A 22,650-nucleotide genomic window follows, 5' to 3' on the forward strand; every position below is an offset into this window, starting at 1 on the left:
CCTATAGAACTAGACTGAAAGACCATTTAAAGGCTTTTGCAGGTGGTTTGAGTTAATTAGCTGATTAGAGTGTGGCACCAGGGGCCATCAATTTTGAACCTTTTCACAATATTCTAATTTTCTGATATGATGAATTTGAGATTTTCATTTGTTGTCATTTGTAATCATCAAAATTAAACAAAATAAACATCTGAAATATATGAGTTTGTATGTAATGTATGAATATAATATACAAGTTTCACTTTTTAAATGGAATTACTGAAATCAATCTACTTTTTCATGATATTCTAATTTTATGACCAGCACCTGTATGTACCGGAAGTAGTTAGTATCCAGGCTGTTAAGGCAGTACAGAGGATTTTTGCCCTTCTTGCTTGCACTGCCCACAAACAGTTTGTTTTCTATTTCAGAAACCATTTCTAAATTGAACAACAACAAGAAAAAAAATTATATAAAGTGTGATTGAATAATGTTTAAGTTCCATTAAAACTAACTCAATGAGCTAATGTAAATGTACCTGTTAGAAACTCTTTACTTAGAGCGCCTGTGTCAATGCCTGATTCCCCAAAAAAAGAAACCTTCAGTCGGCAGTTTGGACGGGATTTTTTCTGGCATTGCCACTGTTGCATTCCTCTACTAAAGAGATCAAATCTTGACACACAAAGGGAAAATGTGCAGCTGTCGTCCACTTGGCCGCTGATCCAGTTCAAGATTTCCTCTGAGCTAAAAAAATTATATAACAAGAAATGTGTTAAATTATGCTCCTGAAAAGGAAAAGGGCTTTTGTTCTGATAAACTAAATATATGCAACATCAACAGCATGGAAGTGACATACATTTTAAAGGAATAAAGGTCACTTAACTTAATAAATTTATATCCATGGGGTAGCCGAGGGTTCTATTTCACATAAAATAATATCATGTCCTACTACACATTAGTAGCACTCATGCAGTCCTTGATGACTAGGAATCCATTACAATTTCCCTGACACAAAGCAGTCTAAAAATCTATTAAATATAATGTCTACAAGAAGGGACGAAGCAGACAAGACATCTTGAAGAATATTATAGTCCTTCAGTGTCTGTAGCAAGATGCTGCAGATCTTTTCTGGTCTGTAGTGTGTTGTTTCTACTGTCATTTTCTGTAGAGGCAGAATCAGATGCAATTGACATAAAGCATCAGGGTAACATAGTTGAAAAAAGCTTGTTGAGCTTCATCCAAAAAGAAAGCTAGCTCTGTTCTGGGGAATATCTGGAGATGATTTTACAAGGAAGTATTATTCATAAAACGAAGAACATTGTGGACAACCATGGGCATGTTCTTCATCAGACTGTCACACAACAACAGAGTGTCTTCAGTGAAACCACTACAAGAGATCCTTCCTGCATGCAGCCATGCACAGCTTATTGAAAAAACTCCAATAAAAGGAGTTATACAAACATTTGAGTTGTTCATTGACAGCAAATAAGTTAGGAGTGGGAAAACTGTTAAAGAAATATTACAAACACTTTCTGAAAGAATAATGTAAAAATATTATGCATTCTTTTGCTAGAAATTGAATCAAAATATAACTAATTGGAGCTCCCGTCTTTAAATAATGCATTTTGCTCTATAAATATGGCGAAATGGAGTTTTGTTTTTGTTTACCTTTGAAAGTAGTTACTCTCATCCTCTCAGGTGCTTATATTGCATTCTTGGTTTGAAGATCTGTAGGAATAATAATTAGAATTCATATATGAATAAATCACTGACTACATGAAATGTTTTTAAAAAAAAAATCCTGGTGAAGTACCGTATTCCACAGTCTGATGCATGGGTCTCAATGGCATCAGTGCTGAATATACCTCCGCACACTGGACACTCAGTAGTCTAAATGACACTGAATGTACATAAAAAAGTTAAATTAATAATTCAAACAGACAACCAGCAAACAAAGCATCTCACCATCTCTGTCTGATGTTTTGTCCTTAATGGAGATTCATTGTCCTGAGTGAAGCTTTCCTAATTATAAAACATACAAATATAAATGTAATCAATTATTTGGTTAATTACAGCCAACACTTTATTACTTATAGGCAGTATGTCACATACATTCTCAGGGGAGCTGCTGAGATAAATCATTTCCTCTTTGCAGCTCTTGATGTGAAACGGAAGAGCTTGGAGTGGTACCATGTTGTTGCAGGTGGTGCATGGAGCTTTAGGCATGTTTTCAAATTCTTTTGCATCTGGTGGTAATGGAGAAGTTTCAATTTGTTCCTGTAGAGGAGTTATGTACAGTGTACATTTTCCATTTCCACTAACGGTCTTCAGTTGGTGCCCACTATAACCATCAGAATCAGGAGGAATAACAACTAATCTGCGCTGCCCACCACCACCTAGAAATGTTAAACATTTACAGACATCATTTACTCAACTGTATGCACATTCACCGAGTTAAACTGGTTGTACAACATGAGTTTAACAGTTTATGTTTCATTACAACATACCTGTAGACTTGTATAGCAACCAGCCACCATTGATGCTTGCAGGCCTTGGAAATGCATTAAGCAACAAATCTGTCAGCTTATACAAAAAAAGTTCAGTTACTAGTCAATATCATACATATAACAAATACAATTATTTTCTACATTTTCTATTCCGTAACCCAAGGAGAGGTCACTGATTTGCAATATATATAATTATATGGGGAAATTCAGCCAAGACATCGGCTCATTCAGTTATCACAGGATGCAGAAAAAGTCAGTGGTTAGAATAGCTCCAACACCAAAAAGAAAGAAAGAAACAGATTATAGTTTAGTCTACTATACTTAAAGAAGAATTATCTCTGTATGTGTTAAACTCTCTGTTACTGAGAGAGAACGTTTACCCAGACCAGCCAATATAAGCTGGAGTTTTTCGTCTCCTTTGGGGGTTTTGGAACGTTGTTTCTCAAGGAGAAAAAAGTTCACCAGAAAACTTTTTTTTGGTCGGGTATACAGTGTAAAACGTCTTTTCCCTTTTGTCTCTCGGCGAAAAAGTCCAGGAAATGATCTGAAAAAATGATGATGATGATGTTTATACAGCTTATTTTATTCAATATCAAATTTAAATTGACAGAAATGCAGAAGATCAACACAGACCGCAGGCTTGCTACACAAGCTAACTAAGATGAAACTTACCGAGCCATTTCTTGATGAACTGAACCACTGCGCTGAGGACATCTTAGCTGTCCTGACTGTGGACCTGTCTCTGTTTGCCTCGACTGTCCCTCAACAGACTGTCTTTCACTTTCTTGTGCAACTGGCCTCACAGTCCCTGAAGAGCCTAACCTTCGGTTTAATAATGACACAAGACTGTGTGCCGTGTTTAGGATATCCGCTAACTGTACCTCACAGAAAGTTCAATAAAGTTAGATGTCTGAATATCAACTACAGACATAAAGATTCTTTCTTTCTTTCTTTCTTCTTGTTTAATGGCGGTTGACAAGCAACTTATTGGTGTGCATTACCGCCACCTACTGGTAAGGAGTGTGGATCAGGACGCAACCTAAAAAAAAAAAAAAAAAAAAAAAAAAAAAAAACTAAATCCTTTCTATCAGTTTAGTTTTCTTAAGAAATCTTAATAAATGACGTAAATATTCAGAAGAGGAGCAATATCCCAACATATCTGATATTTTTAACTGTAACTTATTCTTTAGAAGTCGATATTCTAATTTCCTTCTCTCCTCAGAGTACTTTGGACAAAACAACAAAACATGTTCTACTGTCTCTTCTTGAAAACAAAATTCACAATTTCCTGATGGATGTCTTCCCATTATAAATAATGTACTGTTTAAGCCTGTATGACCAAAACGTAACCTGGATATTATATTATCTTCTTTTCTACTTCTTCCTGTTCCCCTCATTACCCCAACTTTCCTTTGAATGCTATAAATCATCTACCAGTTCTTTCCTCCTCCCACTGCTTCTGCCATCTTTCCTTAACCTTTTGCTTTATAATAGATTTTATCTCCTCTTTACTAAATGGAATCAGTATCTCAATGCAACTGTTTTTTGAAGCTTGTTTTGCATATCTGTCTGCCAATTCATTTCCTATTACTCCTATATGAGATGGAACCCATGTAAAAATGACAATTAATCCCATGGTCTGAATTCTATAAAGTATTAACTGAATCTCCAATAGAAGGTCTGGTCTACTATTGGAATGATTATTTTTATTTGAATATAACGATGAGCTTGAATCAGAGCAAATTAAACTTCTTAGAGGACGAACATCTTCAATCCAACTCAAAGCCAAAATAATTCCCATCATTTCCCCTGTAAACACTGATACGTCATCAGAAATCCTCTTACATTTTTTAATATTAAACTCTGGGACGATAAATGACACCCCATTGTTGTTACTTAGGCTTTTAGATGCATCTGTATACACTTGAACATAACCAAAATATTTATTTTCTATATATGATTGGACTGAGCAAGATTCTGAAAAATGTCCTTTTTCCCTCTTCTTCAACAATGATAAGTCAACAATGATTTCATTACATAGAGATGGATGAACCAGTGGCAGAGGAACTGTACCACTCATTTTTATGGATGATAACTGAACATTTTTAACATCATTTTCTATCTCCCAACCAAAGGATTTTAAAGTCTTTTTCCCTTTTTCCCAACTAGGTTTTAAAATTTCTTGACATGGATGGTTTTTATAATGACCCTTTAAATAACTCCAGTCAGATAATCTTAACTGTAACCTTCTAAGGTAAAGTGGTATTTCCCCCATTTCAACTAACAGAGCTGAGATCGGAGTTGTTCTGATGGCTCCTGTACACAACCTCAAGGCTTGAAACTGAATAATATCTAATTTTTTAAGAAGTGTTTCTGATGCTGATCCAAATGCCAGACTGCCATAATCTAATACAGATCTTATTAAGCCCGTATATATTGATTTTAACGCTTTCCTCTCAGCACCCCACTCTCTCCCCACCAAACACCTCATAACATTTAAAACTCTCTTACACTTGTCCACTACTTTTTGAATATGACTACTCCAGGTCAGTTTTTCATCCATCCACAAACCCAGAAACTTAAACTCCTTTACTCTTTCTAAATCATGTTTATACAAATACAATTTTAAATCACTAGATACTTTCTTCCTAGTGAAAAATAAAGTCTTTGTCTTATCTATTGAAATTTTAAAACCCCAATTATATGACCACTCTTCTATACTATAAATTGTTTCTTGTAATTTTTTAACTATAAATTTCAAGTTCTTACCTCTCTTCCAGATTGCTCCATCATCAGCAAATAATGAACAACCCATCCCACTCTCTAACTTATCAAACATATCATTAATCATAATAGAGAAAAACAAAGGACTCACAATACTTCCTTGAGGTGTTCCGTTTTCAACAAAATATTTTTCTGACAATTGTTGACCTATTCTTACTTGTATAGATCTATTATGTAAGAAATCTTTTATCCAATTAAACATTGATCCTCTAACCCCCATTTTTCTTAATTTAATTAAAAAACCTTCTTTCCACATCATATCATAGGCTTTCTCTATGTCGAAGAAGACAGCCACCACACTCTCCTTATTAACTTGTCCTTTTCTGATTTCATGTTCTAAACACAAAACAGGGTCCATAGTACTTCTACCTTTTCTGAATCCACTCTGAAATTTTGACAAAAACCCCTTTTTCTCCACAAAATAACTCAGCCTTTCATTTATCATTCTTTCCATTATTTTGCATATATGTGATGTCAAAGCAATGGGCCTATAGCTTGTAGGATTTGACTTCTCTTTCCCTGGTTTTAAAATTGGAACTATAATTGCTTCCTTCCATGCCACAGGTAAATAACCCTCTTCCCATATCTTATTAAAGAAATCTAATAATATCTTTTTAGATGAATTACTAAGTTTTTTAATCATAATATAAGAGATATTGTCTTTTCCTGGAGAAGAATTTTTTGTTTTCCTTAAAGAGTTGTTCAATTCAAATAATGAAAAGGAATTATTCAATAGATCATTATATTCTGTATCTACTTCTAATAAATTACTATTTTCCTTAATAATAGAAGCTCTTTTCCTTATTTCTTCTACATTTAAGTTTTTGCTACTATGTATTTCAACAAATTTCCTACCCAGCATATTTGCCTTGTCCTCATCATTTAGAGCCATTTCATCTCCATTCTTAAGAACTGGATAACCATATTCCCTTCTAATTCCATTCATTCGTTTAATCATTCCCCAGATTTTTGAAATATTTGTTTCCCTTCCTATTGAATTACAGAAATTTCCCCAATAAACCCTTTTAGCACTTTTTACTGTTCTTTTAACCAAAGCTTGTGACTTTTTATATGCCAACAAATTCTCAAAATTTTGATTTCTCTTTAACAGTCTAAAAGCTTTATTTCTAGATTTAATTGCCAAATCACATTCCTTTGTCCACCATGGAACTATTTTTCTCTTATATTTTCCTTTTTTCTTTTGAATCGTTCCTTGGGCCGCTCCTAAAATAGCTTCGCAGATAGAAGAATTTATGCTATCTATATCCAAATTTAAATTAACCTTTAGCATTTTTCCATCACTTATTATTTTATATTTTTCCCAATCAACATTTTTAAAATTTAATTTTTCTATATTTTTGTTAACAACTTTCTCTATTTCTAAACCGATTTCAATAACAATAGGATAATGATGACTTCCTAATGTTGATTCTTTTAAAACTTTCCAATTACTAATCCCAGCAAAATTGGCTGATACTAGAGTTAGATCTAGAGCTGATTCATTTCCATTTCTAATATCAATTCTTGTCCCTTCTCCATTATTAATACAGACCAATTGTTTCTTATCCATTATTTGTTCTACCACTTCTCCGTTTTCATCATTTTTATGACCCCATACAGTGCTAAAAGCATTAAAATCTCCACAACAGATTAGACTTTTTCCTAGATTTTTAAACATTTCCTCTATTTCATCTAAACTCAGTTTTTTACAGGGATTATAAAAGTTTATTATCCTAATATGTTCTTTGTTAATCCAAATTTCCACAGATACCCATTCTAAAGATGATCCTTTATCTACAAACCTATATTGAATCCCTTGCTTAACAAATATTATACAACCTCCTCCATTTTCTTTCTCCCTATCCCTTCTAATGCTATCATATCCCGAAATCACAAAATCTAGATCTGGTCTAAGCCATGCTTCCTGAACACAAATAATATCTGGTTTAATTTCCAAACAGTTTATATATCCTTTCAATTCTTGACCATTTGCTATTAAACTTCTTGCATTCCATTGTAAGATAATCATTGAGTTTTTCCTCCACCTTGCTTTCCATCCATTTCAAGCCTTTTATTTATTAGTTCCCAAGATAAATCCTTCACGGCCAAAAAATTTTCTGCACCTTTCACTATAATTTTTATTTTTTCTGTTTTACTTGATCAGTACAGTTGATTACATATGCCATGAATAATATTAATTTATCCATTGTGATCTCCATTCCAGATTTGGAAGTTTGGCTGGGGTCAGCACTTGTGCTAGACATTACTTGTTGACTTTTCTGAACCATTCTTTTCTCTTGAACACTTTTTGCTGCCTCTGCATAAGTGATGTTTTTAATTGTTCTCAGCTGTTGAATTTCTGCTGCCCTTTTCCTTGCCTCACAACCTCCATATGCCACATTATGTTGACCCCCACAGTTACAGCATTTCATTTGTACATCCACTCCACATTCATCATATCGATGATCTCCTCCACATTTGGCACATCTTTGTTTCCCCTTACATACTGCTGCGATATGACCATACCTTTGGCATTTAAAACATCGCAAAGGGGGAGGAACATATGGTCTTACAGGAAAACTCATAAATCCAATTTTAATTTTATCAGGAAGGACTTCTCCTTGAAACTCCAAAAGAATCGATAAGCTCTCTATTTTTTCTCCATTTACATGCTTTTGCAATCTTTTCAATCTCCGAACTTCTCCCCCCTGTATATTCTTTTTGAGTCTTTCTAAATCCTCCTCCAGCGGAATACCAGTGATAACACCACGTCACACTCTATTTTCTCCAACAATTAGTTTCTCACTAACAACTTTTTTGCAAATGTTGTCAATCTGCATGCATTTATTCTTTTGATCTTCAGATCTGCATTTTATCAACATGTTTCCATCTCGTAATGTTTTAACAAATTCCACTTCCCCTAGTTTCTTTTTTATTTCCCTTGAGACTTGAATCGGGCTCAGGTTAACATTTATATCTTCGTTCCTGAATTTAAGTATTACCTTAAATTCTTCGTTTGTTACTTTTTTCCTGACTGCTCTGTTTTCTTCATCAGAGCTGTACTCTTCCAAACTTCGTTTACTGTTCTGGCTACCAATTACTCTATCCTCTCTCAGAACCTTCGCCTTCCCTCTACCTCTTCCTCTTCCTACCGATGTCCACTCATCAAAATCCATGTCATCCTCACCAACATAAAGATTTAAGTTACAAATGTTAAAGATTACCTGGCTTTGCTCCGTAGCTTCCTGGTCCGTCATCTTGCCGCTACTAAGTTGAAAGAACACATAGTACGCATGCGCGGCTCCTATCTTCCTGCTCTGTGCTCCATTAACCAGCCTTGGAAACCGTGACGTCAGACCACTGCTGTGAATTCGTATTCTCAAAGAAAAAATCCGTATTCTCAAACAGCCGCTGCTGTTTGTGTTCATAAAGAATAAAGCACAAATTTAAACTAGAAATTTGTATTTATTAGTTATTGAAGTTGTAACTATTTAAACTGTATGTTGCATGTTTTGAATGAGATTTCAATTATTATGAGTTTACAAATTTTTGTTATGCACAACTTCTGACTAAAATGCACACAACTATGCTTTTATGCACAAGTTTATTTTGACAGTGATCTTACCTCATACAGGTGTGATTATTAAAAGCGTTTATTAATATACTTTGGATCTGTAACTGAGCAGCACCAAAGGCCGTAATCTCTGTAGAGGGAAAACTCAGGTTAATGACCACGTAAATCTGACAGAGGACGATTGTGAGCGTGTGAGTCACTAACCTGGTTTGAAAGTTCAGCCCGAGCCTAAAGGAAGGAGTGGAATCCAGCCAGATGGCTGTGAACAGCACGCGGTGGAGGAAGGCAGGACTTTCCAGAAGACGTAGCCAAAGCTAGCGTCGTAGAGTTTAACAGGAGCCTAGCCCAGAAGGTGAGGTAATGAGGGAAAAATCCAAGTCAAAGTCAGGTTCAGTCCACAAGCAGAAACCAGCGGGAGTCCAAAGACAGGTCAGGCAAACGAATCTGAAACGGGAACAGGCAGTCTCAAAGGTCAGAAAGACAGAATAGGTCAGGATCAGGCAATCAGAACAACAAACAGGTACAGTAGAGAATTCTCACCAAAGGCTCGCATAATATGGCACTGATGACTGGGAGCAAGCAGTTTAAATAGAGACTAGAGCAGATGACACAGATGATCAGTGATGGGAAACTGGGCGGAGCTAGACAGGTGAATGGAATGAACAATTAAGCCAGTCATCAGTGCCAAAATCAGAATCAGATATACTTTAATAATCCCAGAGGGAAATTACTTTTGTTACACGCTCCAGTTACAGTTTTACATAATATATACACACATCCAACTATACAATATAATAAAGATAAAAAAATAAGATAAAAAATAAGAATAAAAAGTGATAAAATATATACAAATATAGCTCATCTGTATATATATATGTACGTATATCTAAGCGTACATCATGACAGAATCATGACAGAACAGGCTAGCTGTTAGCCTCATTCTATAATTCCCTCCTTAATCAGAGGTTGCTGAGTATTTTTACTATTGTTTTTCTTTTGGAAATGTCTTTTAAACCTTTTTTTGGGGAGTCATGTTTTCCACAGTTGAAATTAGGTCGAAGCCGTGCCTGGATCCCTGTAAAGGTGACTGCACACCTAATGTGAATTTCTTGACATTTCAGCTTTGTAATGCAGACACTTCAATGAAACTCCGCCCATCTAGTTTCACAGCATCATCAAACAGGAAGGACGTCTATCCTCTATCTCCCTTTTCCCCTGTTTCCTCTGTGTGAAATTTCGCTCTGATTGCTGTATGTGCACTCGAAACGCATCCTTCAGATGGCTGACTGTTTAGTCGCTCCTTGTACTGTAAAGATCGTTCCCATTGCATCCCATTCCCTCTCACCCCCTTGTAGTTCAGTGGGAAGTGACAGTGTTGTTCTTGGACTGCTTCTGCTTCTCTGATTAATGCTCTCCCTGTTTTTGCTCTGTGGAACCCTCCCAGCTCTGTCTTTACGAAAACCTTAAGCTGAAATCTGTTCGTATAAAAAAGGTCTTATTCTCAAAAAAAGCTGAAATAGTTTGTGTTGTTTTTTTTGTTTTTTTACTTCATAGGACGACATATTGTGTGGAATGAGTTTACTCGGACTGGTGTAATTTTTGTCATTATTAGAGATTCAATTAAATTCAGTTTATTTATATAGTTCCAATTCACAACATATTTAATCTCAAGGCACTTTACAGTTCCTCAGATCATGCAGGTCAAATTGATTCAAGTTTTCTATCTTAGAAAAACCAGTTGATTGCATCGACTCATTGACTGGAAGGCAATCCCTCCCACCAGCTCCCATGTCAGAGGATGAAGAGAGCACATCCAGTTAGTCACAGTCAGAGAAACAGGACTACACTGGAAAACAGGCCAAGCTCCAACATCTAGAAACAAAGGTGTTGATGGCAGCAGCACAACTGATATTTCTCTCCAGGATGGAGTCACAGCCAAACAGGAACAGACCAGATGAAGCTACTATGAGAAAAAGCAGAGAGAGCAGAACGTTAGAGATTGAACTAACAGATTCTGCAGAGTGGGAGAATAGAGATAGAATGAAGCAGAATGATGAAAAAGGGGTCCCTATGTCCTCCAGCAGTCTAAGCCTATAGCAGCAGAACTATAGAGATAGCTCAGGATAACCTGAGCCACTCTAACTATAAGCTTTATCAAAAAGGAAAGTTTTAAGCCTAGCCTTAAAAGTAGACAGGGTGTCTGCCTCACGGACTAAAACTGGTAGTTGGTTCCACAGGAGAGGAGCCTGAGAACTAAAAGATCTGCCTCCCATTCTACTTTTAGAAATTCTAGGAACCACTAGTAAACCTGCAGATTGAGAGCGAAGTGCTCTGTTAGGAACATAAGGAACAATCAGATCTCTGATATCAGATGGAGCTTGGCCATTTAAGGCTTTATATGTGAGAAGGAGGACTTTAAATTCTATTCTGGATTTAACAGGAAGCCAATGAAGAGAAGCCAGGATAGGAGAGATATGATCTCTCTTTTTCATTTTCATCAGAACTCTGGCTGCAGCATTTTGGATCAGCTGAAGGCTTTTAACTACAGTTTGTGGACTTCCTGATAGTAAAGAATTACAATAGTCCAGCCTTGAAGTAACAAATGCATGGACTAGTTTCTCAGCATCACCCCTGGACAGGAGATTTCTATATTTTTGCAATATTCCTCAGATGAAAGAAGGAAAGAGATAAACAGCAGCTTCATCTTTCCTTAGTTACTGTTTCATTTAATCCTTTGCGGCCACATCAATCCTTTCCTCGCATGTTTTGGTCTCAAAGTCTTTTTCAATCTCTCCCCTGTTAGAAAATATTCTGTAAGACTGAAGAAAAAAATCCACTTCTTTGCTTCAAAGAAATGTGAAGGTTTACACTTGAGGTGCAGAGCATCACTGTCCTTCCTCCCTACCTTGGCTAATTTCCACAATGCCAGATTGGATTGTAGAAGTGCTGAAAAAGAAACAGCCACTGCAAATTCTGACTTACTAATGGAAGTTATTTACCAATAAAATCTCTCACGCCTGTGATTCCTATTCCTCAGCTTCTGTTATTCTCAAAATCATCTGGCAAAGATCTAAAAACACAGAAGTAGAAAATGGAGAAAACATTTATGTCAGTCTTTACATTTGTCCAAATCGTTAAGCTCAATCTTCTACCATACTTAATAAAATGTCATGATTATAAAAGGTGTCTCGGTTTTAGCATTGGGAGTCGGATCAATGCGTTTTTCCTTTAACCAAAGACGACATATTGGTGTTTCCACTAGCAGCGGGACGCCTTCGATTTGATCTCTGCCAGCTGTAGCTTAGTGAAGGTTTAAAGTCTTGGGTTCTTGGTTGGTTTCTGAATTCTCCCAGTGGTGCCCCACTTTACACGAGTGAATAAAGTGAATGTGATTGGTCGTTTACCAAGGGGGCAGGATTTTTGTGGCGGAAGGTTTGCAAGCAACTTTGGTTGTGGTCGGTTTTTCTGAAGCATCTTGCTAACCAGTTAGCATCTTAGTGCTAGCAGGTTCCCAATGGGAAATTCCATTGGGACCAAGTAGCACTAAATTGGTGACTTAGAAACGACGCTGTCAAGGAACGCTATGGACAGCGGAAACATGCAAGAGGAGGAGAGTTTAGTGTCGGAGGTCGTGGATGAGTCTCCTCCGTCATCCATTTTTTATTTAGAGGAGGAAAGCAGGGACGAAGATGTTGTGGAAGAGGACGCCAGGGCGGCAGAAGCTTGGTTTGGTGTAGAAGGCTTCCAGCCGTACATGTTTGAGCCCTTGCCTCGCAACGCTGCCAGTTCTGTTAGCTCTACGCCTGCCGAAGACACAGACGTCCATCCCCGTGAACACTGGGACGCAACTCAATGGGAAAGGAAAGGATTCTGATTTCAACCGTTGCGTATATTAGCTGCGACACATGAATCAAGATGCTATGACCAAAAACATTTGATTGACAGATGGCCGTTGATATATGATTGGCCGAAATTAGGTGTTCAGGCTGACGTAGAACTAACTGGCCTGCAGAAGATAAAGGAAAAAACAGACAGGATTTTTTTTTTAAACTGAAATTTTCTAAATTTTTGTCACAATATCGTCTGATAAAGAGTAGATTTATATACATGTTTAAGCCAGAATGATTTGACATTCAAATATGATTTCCCTACAACTTTAATCTAAACAGGGGGGTGATTTACCATTAGGCTATACTAGGCAGGTGCCTAGGGCCCCAAGTTCCTGAGGGCCCCATTACTCTCTGCTTAGATGTATGGTTAATACAACTATTCGTTCTTTGCGAACATTAATTATGTTTTTAATAAAAATCCTTTGGCTAAAATGCCATCAGAACGCTGATAATATTAAGTGTGTCTCACCACCCCCCCTTCAGTGTCCACCATATTGGATCAGTCCATTTGCTGCACATGTTCAGAAAGGTCCAAACAGACAGCAGCAAACCATTTGAAAACAAACCATGCAAAGAGCAGTGTTGCCAACTTAGCGCTTTAGTCGCTATATTTAGCCACTTTTCAGACCCCTCTAGCACTTTGATTTCTAAAAAGCTCCTAGCGCCAAATCCAGCGACTCAGGAGTGGAAGCTTAATAAACCAACCAGGCCGTGTCCTTATTTCTGCTGAGTCATCATTTTCCTTCACTAAAGACTTTGCATTTTTCTTTTGCTAACCTTCCACTATTGGCCCCACGTCTCAGGACAGTCACCCATCTCTCTGCTACTGAAACCAACATATTGCTTAAAGTCTTGTTTAGGGAAGAAGATGCTCTCAATCTAAACTCTAAATGCTAGCTAAGGATTTATTTTCCACCCAGTGGGGAACTTGTGCCACATCATCTAGGAACTGATGAAACTAGCAGCAGAGTAAACAGCCTGACTGGGATCTATTATATGACTGCAGAGGTTAGACAGAGATGTGCTAAAGCTAAGCTAGGCTCATTTCGTTTGTCCTCAATTCTCCTCACCATGTCACCACCTGTCCACCATCTTTGTTCTCTCTCCTTCGAGTCCTAATAAAGAAAACGGCATTTAATGATGACTAAAATCTCTTTTCTTTAAGTTTTTTATTCCTCCTCACACTAAAGTCACAGTCAACAACATTATTTAACAGTTAAAGATATTTGACTTATTTTTCTCTGGAAGCAAATATTGATTCATTTTCAGTTGGCATTAACCAGAAACAGTTCAATGTTTTTAAGGTTATGTAGTTGCCAGATAAGGTCTTGGTATTTTTATTTTATTTTTTTATATACTGTCCTGTCTGCAATGTGGTAATGAGAATTGTTGTCTTAATGATAAAAAGAGCTCAACAGATTTTACTCTTAGAAGTGGAAAATCATCGCTTTCGCCATAGTGCTCTGCTTGATTTATATATGTAAATAGTTTTACTACTACTACTACTACTAATACTAATAATAATGATAATATTAATAATAATAACAATAATAATAATTATTATTATTATTATTTGATTTATTATAATAGGGCTGCACAGTGGGTAGCACTGCTGCCTTGCAGCAAGAAGGTTCTTGTTGCAAGAAGGTTCAGGCAGCAAGGTATTTCTGTATGGAGTTTCTCCCTGAGCATGCATGGGTTCTCTCCGGGTACTCCGGCTTCCTCCCACAGTCCAAAAACATGACTGTTAGGTTAATTGGCTCCTCTAAATTCTCCTTAGGTGTGAATGGTTGTTTGTCCTGTGTGTCTCTGTGTTGCCCTGCGATTGACTTGCGATGGACTTTTAGATCAAATAATATTCCATCTGTCATATACAATATTGTTATGTGAACCTATGTCCAGCTGGCTGAGTGTTAGAACAACAAATTAAAGTTTTAATTAAGCTCAAAACATGGTCGAACAAATAACTGCTCAAATAGACTTCTTCCATTCAAAATAATTTATTAATAAAAATCCCTATAGTCTGAGATCATTTTAAATGTCTCATAGTTCTGTCATTCTGTGATCTTTTTTTCTGAATTACTTCTCAGGGTTCTTTAGCAGCAAGAGATAAGATAAAAAAGGTAAGACAATATTAAAAAATAATGTGATAGAGTTGAGAAAACCATTTGAGCAATTGAGAAGTGGGAGAAACTGGGATTTTACAATGGTATGCCTCTACTCTCAACTATGTCTTAATTATTTTAAGGGAGAATTAAAGAACTTCATATGAGATAAATCCAAGACTTTCTCTTTAATAGCTGAAAAGAACTCGGGATGATTTTGGGTGGGAGACACTTGCAATGGAGGTTCATAAGCCAGGATTTGATCCTGCAGCAGGCTTACCATGAACTAAGTTCTGTGTACATAGAAAGATTGCAAATGAGACATTCTAAATCAGCACAATAAAAAAAAAAAAAATTAAAAACAATCCTCTGGACTTTGTTTCCAAGTCTGAAGACGTTTTGTTTCCCATCCAGGAAGATCTTTCAATTCAAAATGTCGTTAAGTTACAGGTTTTATAAAGTGGACCAAAACAAAGCTTTGTTTTGGCTTAGAAACATGCAAATTGAACGACTCCACCCCTTTGGAATGGGGGGACTGCAGAGTCTGGTCCGACTCGGCGGTACATCTACACTTTAGGGGCAAAGGTCATTATTTTGAAGACCAGAATGTTCACATTTTGGACAAAGAAGACAGGTGGTTTGAGAGGGGCGTGAAGGAGGCCATCTTCCGTCTCTCTCAGCCCTCCGGTCAAGAGGAACCGGCATGGGCTCGAATCCAAACGGATTGAGAGGTTAATTAATTCCTCGACAGAATCAGGTTCATTTAAGGTGGCTAGTTCGTCCTTGATCGAATCACTTAGGGCATGAGCGAAAACCCCCTTTTTTTAATAGAAATTTTCTATTTTTTGGGACAATATGGTCGGATAAAGAGTACATTTATATACATGTTTAAGCCAGAATGATGTAATTTCTTCTCTACGAATTTAATCTAACATAATTACCTGAAAGAGGTAGAGGGCAACACACAAATAGTGGAGTGAGCTTTCCTACTGGTCTGCTAGTCACTCTGTGTACTGTAACAAAATTCGAAGTTAGCCTTTGAGCATAAAAGCCAATATTATTCAGAAGAGAAGCAGATTTGATGGCTGACCACAGCACGGCGCCCAACACACTGGAACTTTCGGCTTCTCTTTGTATTTATAGTGAACCAGTAGGGGGCGCCAAAAACTACCCATCACAGGAAAATTATGAAACATATTTTAGCGAGAATTTCATGTGTATATCCAATACCCGTTACGTATATATTGCTGTATTTATGAACTAAACATTTTAAGTCATGAATCTCTGTTTATAACTGGTGGATTAACAGATTTGCATTTTCAAATTAGATGAGAGCAAAACCTTTTCATCTAAAACTAAACTGCTTTCCATACAGTCTTTCTGTAAGTGCATCCTTGCTGCTCTGCATTTATTCTCATTGTACCGTTTAAAGCTGCGGTTCATTGCAGAGTCATGGAGCATCACTGCTACACGTGTTTCAGGGCAGCAAACGTACCTTCGCTTAATGGCATGCTGGGAATTTCAGAACCATAACATCACATGTAGAAATGTTACCGCACTGGTTGCCAGAGATAAGCAGCGGCTGTAATGATGCTAATTATAACCCTTTCACGCAGTGCGCTACATTGACATTTGCACTAATGAGTTAGAATATGCATCCACTCACAGCGTCGTACAGCTGTATGGTAAACCAGCTGTCCCCGTTGGATTTTCTCACCATCTTATGGACAGGAGCTGCTGTATAGTTTTAAACATGCTTATAAAGGGTCTCTGCTGCTAAATGGCTTCTAATGTTACAGCTTGTTTCCAGTTATTGTTGAGGAAAGCTAAAAGATGCTAATATGAGGGTTTATCCCTGGGACTGAGGGATTGCTGAACAGTCAACGAGTCGATGCAATCAGCAGGTTTCCCTTAAATGGAAAACTTTGAACCAATCTGACTGGATGATCTGGTTTAATTGTCTCTATAAAGTGACCTGCGATGATGTGAATTGGAGTTTAATAAATAAACTTAAATGGATTGAACTAGTCAACAGGTCTGTGATTTAGCCTCTCAAAACCCGCCTGAATAAAAATATTCCATGATGAGAAAATCGCCACATAACCTCCGTTTTTTGACACCAGAAAAGTTAGCTGGACATACCTAATGATTAGCATCTTGCTAATAAGACTTCCTTTCTCAAAAAATTGTTTTTGATGTTTGGTATGTTTCTTTACATCATCTTCTTACCTACAACACAAAAGTGTCCGCATCTTTGTATGAGTAGATTTCAGTCAGGGACAGCCGCTGAAGTCTCACAAGCGCTCCTTGCCTTTCAGCCAATGATGCACCGATGAACTATTTTATGCCTCATAGACTCCTGCTGTTATTGGTTAAGACCAAGTTGGCTATTTTTCTTTGTAGTCAATGAAATAAGGTTTCAAACAAGGGTAGATATTGTAGGGTTGTATAAAGCAGAGCTGTGTTACCGGCTTGTGTAAGAGTGAAACACGCAGCTGAGACTGGATCAATGCGCGCAGTTCCAAGCTGATTACTAAGAAGCTTCGATGTTTTTGAAGTTTGGACGCTGATTTTGTTTAATTACAATGCCTAAGGCTGAAAAACAAAAATAAAAACTACAGCTCAGAAAAGGTACTGGGGCATGAAAGAAGCAGTTTAACCGTTTTTTTTTAATAGATTTTTATGTTATTTTAGGTTAATATTTTATTATATACACTGATTATGAAAAAAAATGGAAAAATACTTGCTACATTAATGTTTTGTGACCATCGAAATGCTTTAGTGTTATTCTATGGGTATAATAGTTGAGTAAAAGCATTTGACACAATTTGGAGATGCTGCTGACACCAAAAGTTCAAAGCCCCACAGCTCTGGAAGAGAGAGGAGAGGAGAGGAGAGGAGAGGAGAGGAGAGGAGAGGAGAGGAGAGGAGAGGAGAGGAGAGGAGAGGAGAGGAGAGGAGAGGAGAGGAGAGGAGAGGAGAGGAGACATTATTGCTCCCCAGTGGGGGACTTTAGATGGAACAGCAGCTCAGTGATTGTTAATAAGCAATAGAGGCATGCAGATACTCACATGGGTAAAAAAAAAGAAATTAGAAAACTAGAAAAAGCTTTTTCGGAGAAACAGCAAGTGGGAATGCTTCTGCTGAATGAAAAAAGCTGAAATTACCTGAAGAACATATGAAAATGTGATATGAAGTTATCAGAAACTTCAAACTGCAGAAAACAATTGAATCATCTGAAGATTTTGTAGGGTAGAATCATTTGGCAGTAAAATGGCAGAAACAGACTCATCTTAAAAGCTGCACAGCAAAACCATACATGATCAAAAAATGTCTTGAATGTGGGCACGAGAAGGGTCTTTACATAATGTCTCCCAAGTTTCTAGGAAAAGTTCTAAAGAAATTTTGAAGGGGGGCCACCTGCTTTCCAGAAACATGTCAGGCATGTTATGAATTAGCAGCAAACAGAAAAGCTTAATTCCTGTCCAAAAAGAGAGCAGAATGAAGCCAAAGTTCACAACATAGGCTGAAAAGTATTAAATTAGCTGAATCAGAAAAGAAATTACAAAGAAAAACTTGAATCTTATCTGGTTGAAGAAAAAATGAGTAGCTTAAGGATGGGAAGTAAAATGTTGAAGAAGATGGTATTGAATAAGTATCAAAATTTTTAAATCATATGTGGAAATGTCAAGACTTGGCAAAACAATTTGAAATGATTTAAAATGTGTCGGTTGATCAGCATGAAGAAAACAGCGTCAGCCTTAGAGGATTGAAAATCTAAAAACATATGTGCAAGACTGACCATGAGAAGCAGAGTAAGGATAGAGAGAGAAGCTTATAGAAAGAGTGCCAATACCACTTAAGGAGCTGAATTTATAAAAAAAAAACTAACCTGCATATAACGAGCCGCTGTGGTGATGAAAGCACCGTTGGCAGGCTTAGACTGCATGTTACGAGGTTAGCAGATGCTTTATTAAAGTGTAAATCTTAGAACCTGATTAAGAAATATGCACTGAGGTGTGTGGTCAACAGGCCTTGGTAGTGTATTTTGAAGAAATTGGTTGAGTTTGGGTCATAGCTACGAGCCATACAGTACGGCACAATGAATGAGTGTGTGTAAGGAAGAGGCTTTTATTTTGTAGAGTCCCTTTAGTCTTATTTCGAAAGTCCATCATGGATGTGTGTCAAGGGAAGGGTCATGCCCAGCAGTGATATAGAATCCATTTCTAAATATGAAATCACTGGTTTTCCATGTTATTGGGTGAATAGATGCTGCATTACAGCGTAAATGGGAGACTTTTATTGTGAAATTCGCTCTGGGGTATGTTTTGAAAAGGTCCCTAGAGTCTAATAGAAACAAGCTGGTAGAGTTTGGGTCATAATGCTGAGCCATTTGCATCAATTAATACACGAGTATAATATAGAGGCTTTTATGTTGTAGAGTCACTGGAGTCTTATTTTGAAAGTCTAGCAGGGTTGTGTGTTGAGAAAAGGGTCAGACCCAGCAGTGATACTTGATGACTTTCCAATCATTAAATCACTCTTTCCCCTGTTATTAGGGCAGTAGATAAAGTGGCAATGGGAGGCTTTTATTTTTAAATTTGCTGTTGGGCATGTTTTGAAAAGCCCCCTAGAGTCTAATTTTAAAAAAGTGGTTGAGTTTGCGTCATAATGTTGAGCCATATACTGGGAAAAAAATATGAGTTTAATGTAGGGGCTTTTATTTTGTAGGGTCCCCGGAGTCTTATTTTGAAAGTCTATCAGGGTTGCGTGTGAAGGGATGGGTCATGGCCAGTAGTCATATTGTATGCATTTCCAAATGTTAAATCAGTGTTGTCTCCCTCCATTAGACTAAGGCCCCGTCCACACAAAGCCAAACCCTGGCCTAAACACACAAATTTTTCACCAAACCAGCCTCTCATCCATACGAAGCCGGCGTTTCGGGGGTCTGTAAACGATCTTTTTTTTATTCAGCCTTCAGAGTCGGAAGATTTCGAAACACCGTTTTCGCGTTTCCATCTTTAAGCTCTAACCGCATTTTTTTTCTTACACGCATGCGTCATAGCGTCGCCTCTAAACACGCATGCGTCATAGCGTCGCCTCTAAACACGCATGCGCGACACAGTATCACAACAACAATGGCGCCGTACTGTGTTGAATGGTTGCTGCTCATGCTACCTGCCCTGCTGTCGGGCTTACAACAGAATCTTCTTCTTCTGGAATATCTCCAGGAAGAACAGAGCAATATCGACCACATAGTTCAGCACCTGAATTTGACTGAACCACGAAAATGGACCCGCAGGGCAACCATGTATAAATATTAGTGCGCATGCCCAACATTTCGTCGCCTATTTTTGCTTTGGCACCACAGCGCCACCTACAGGCCTGGCATACATTTTGCAGCGTTTTCATGCATTCGTGTGAACGATCACATTTATTTTACGTCTCCGTCTTTACGACAAACGTTCTGGAAAATATTAGCGTTTCGTGTTCGTTTTGACTTCGTGTGGACGGGGCTTATAATGTGCTGTTTAAAGTGGCAGAGGTAAAATCCCTTTGAAGCTTGGTTACCTTGACAACGCTTAACGAGCCTGTCAGTGACAGAGAGAAAAGCGCAACAGTATCGTTCCTTTCCTCTCAGGCTTTTTTGAATGGGAAAATCAGCTCCGAACAAACGAGTGCTGAAGACAAACCGTAAATGGTATCTAAAAAATTATTTCAGTCTAAGCGACAGCTATCCTTTGTCTTAGATTGGGGTAAATTTCATGGCTGTAGCTTATTCAAAACCTTAATGGGAAGAAGAAATAAAAAGGTTTGTCACTCCTGCTGGTCTCATTAAAGCAGAGCAGAGCTCTCAAAAGCAAAACTTCCCCTCTGAACAAACGAGCGGTGAGCCAAAACTGTAAAAGGTATTAAAAAAAATTTTTCACCGTTGGCGTCAGCCATCCTTTGGATTCGACTGTGCCAACTTTCATGTTTCTACTAAAAACTATTTGGCCACAGTGACGATGTAAAAATTTGTTTTTTCTGAGTATGAGGTTTTTTCTCAGAATCAACGTTTTCCTATGCCCGAAAAAGTCAGCTAAAAAGCTAAACCATAAATGATATTGAGAAAATTCATTCAATGTGAGTGCTAGAAGCGTCTGGAGATGGTGTATACCAAGTTTCATGTTTGTACATCAAACAGTTAAGAAATGGGAGCGATACGAAAATATGTATCGTTTTGGATTTTCATATGTGATTTTTGGCAAGCCTCTCATTGGATTTCTATTGGGGAAGTGTGGACTTCTTCGCGGTCTGGGCCACACTATCGGAAAACTGTAAATGCCACACAAATGAGGGTTACATTTTCTGAATCCTGACAAAAATCCCTACGTTTTGATGTATAATGTATTTCAATTGAGTGAAAAATGAGGGAGTGAGAAGAATTTGTTCGGAAAAACCAGAACAGCTCAAAAGCTAGAGCACGCACTCTAGCAGTTGAAGAATTCCGTCCATAGACTTCCATTATAAATCTGAAAATCTTTAAATTTCCTTTTAAAGTTTGAAGCTTCACTGAAGCAAAACTGTTAAAGTTAGCAAAAAGCTGAGTTAAACAGTAATAGCAGAAAGATACGGAAACATTTCAAAAGTTGAACGGTGTTTCTAGCTGAAAGTATGCTGAAGTAGTTAAAGTCAAAGATGATGAAGTTTTAGCTGAATTTTGTTGAAATCTAAGAATTCTACATGCATTTCAATGGGACAAAAAAAACACAGAAAAAGCTGAATATCGCGAAAACTACAAAAAATATCTTTACCAAAAGACATAGCATAATTCTCCTGAACAAGCTGAACGTTTTGATACCAAAATTGTTAAAATCGGTTGAAAACTGCGGGACTAGTTAGAGTCAGAAAAATAAAAAGTGAACAACAATAAGTGGGAATGCATAAGCATTCCCACTTGATTAATGGTAACAAGGGAAGCCTGGTTAAATAAGTAATGGTTTGGGATTGTGTGGATAACAATGCAGGCTGATGAAGGATGAGCAGAAGGAGGAACTTACATGTGTATTCTCTTATAATGGAGTAAATGTCCCCCCCTTTATACTTTAACCCTATAATGCCAAATGTATCATATTTGATACAAACGGTTTCTGAAATGTTTTGCGTCTTACACCTTTTGCATAATTTAATGGTAAAAACTTTGCTCAAAATCCTATAGTACACAATTAGATATACCTGATAACAGAAGGCAGAAGACTACACAAAAAATAATCTTGACTTATCGCATAGTAATAAATTATTAATATCTTTTTACATATTTTGTTAAAAGGCCAAATAAGGACTTCAAACCAGAAAAAAGCAATTTTCTGTTTTGTTTTATTCTTGGATCGGGCTTTAAAGGGTTAAGTAGTTTTAAAAATTGTACTTTTACACTTTTACTGGAGTAAAAAGCTTTAGTTGTTCCTCTAATTTCTATAAAGTGTTTTTAAACAGTAGGATTTAAACTTCTACTGTACAGGAAGTTGTTTTTTTACCTTTCTCTCTGAGTGTGACGTCCAATGTTAGCTCGTTTCTGCACTAAAAAAAATAATGCAACTGTTTTTTGCATTTATTTAATCATATTTAGTTACTTTTTGTTTGCTTTGTTTCATGCTAGCAGGATAGGACATGAAACTACACTGCAAATACGATGTAGAAATAAGTAAAATTTTCTTAAATTAAGTGTTTTCACCCTTAATTTGAGTAGGTAAATGAGATAGTTTGCAATTGGTATGAGTTTAGATAATATGCACTTGAAATAAGACGATGCAATTGTGTTTTCTTATTTT

The 22,650-nt window shown here is 37.2% G+C and overlaps 2 long non-coding RNA genes across 2 annotated transcripts; both read right to left on the reverse strand.

Annotated features, from left to right (window-relative positions):
* Window positions 1-607: 607 nt before the first annotated feature.
* LOC119792038 lies at window positions 608-2,583 on the reverse strand. Its single transcript, XR_005281923.1, has 6 exons — window positions 2,487-2,583; window positions 2,092-2,375; window positions 1,945-2,001; window positions 1,793-1,869; window positions 1,648-1,707; window positions 608-723 (listed from the first exon to the last, which is right to left on the reverse strand). It is a non-coding gene; the product is annotated as an uncharacterized LOC119792038 (long non-coding RNA).
* Window positions 2,584-2,978: 395 nt separating this feature from the next.
* On the reverse strand, window positions 2,979-8,627 carry LOC119792037. Its single transcript, XR_005281922.1, has 3 exons — window positions 8,495-8,627; window positions 3,159-3,367; window positions 2,979-3,030 (listed from the first exon to the last, which is right to left on the reverse strand). It is a non-coding gene; the product is annotated as an uncharacterized LOC119792037 (long non-coding RNA).
* Between the last annotated feature and the right edge of the window lie 14,023 nt (window positions 8,628-22,650).

The sequence above is a fragment of the Cyprinodon tularosa genome, unplaced genomic scaffold, assembly GCF_016077235.1.
Source record: "Cyprinodon tularosa strain WSP-4 unplaced genomic scaffold, ASM1607723v1 ctg408, whole genome shotgun sequence".
NCBI classification, from domain to species: domain Eukaryota; kingdom Metazoa; phylum Chordata; class Actinopteri; order Cyprinodontiformes; family Cyprinodontidae; genus Cyprinodon; species Cyprinodon tularosa.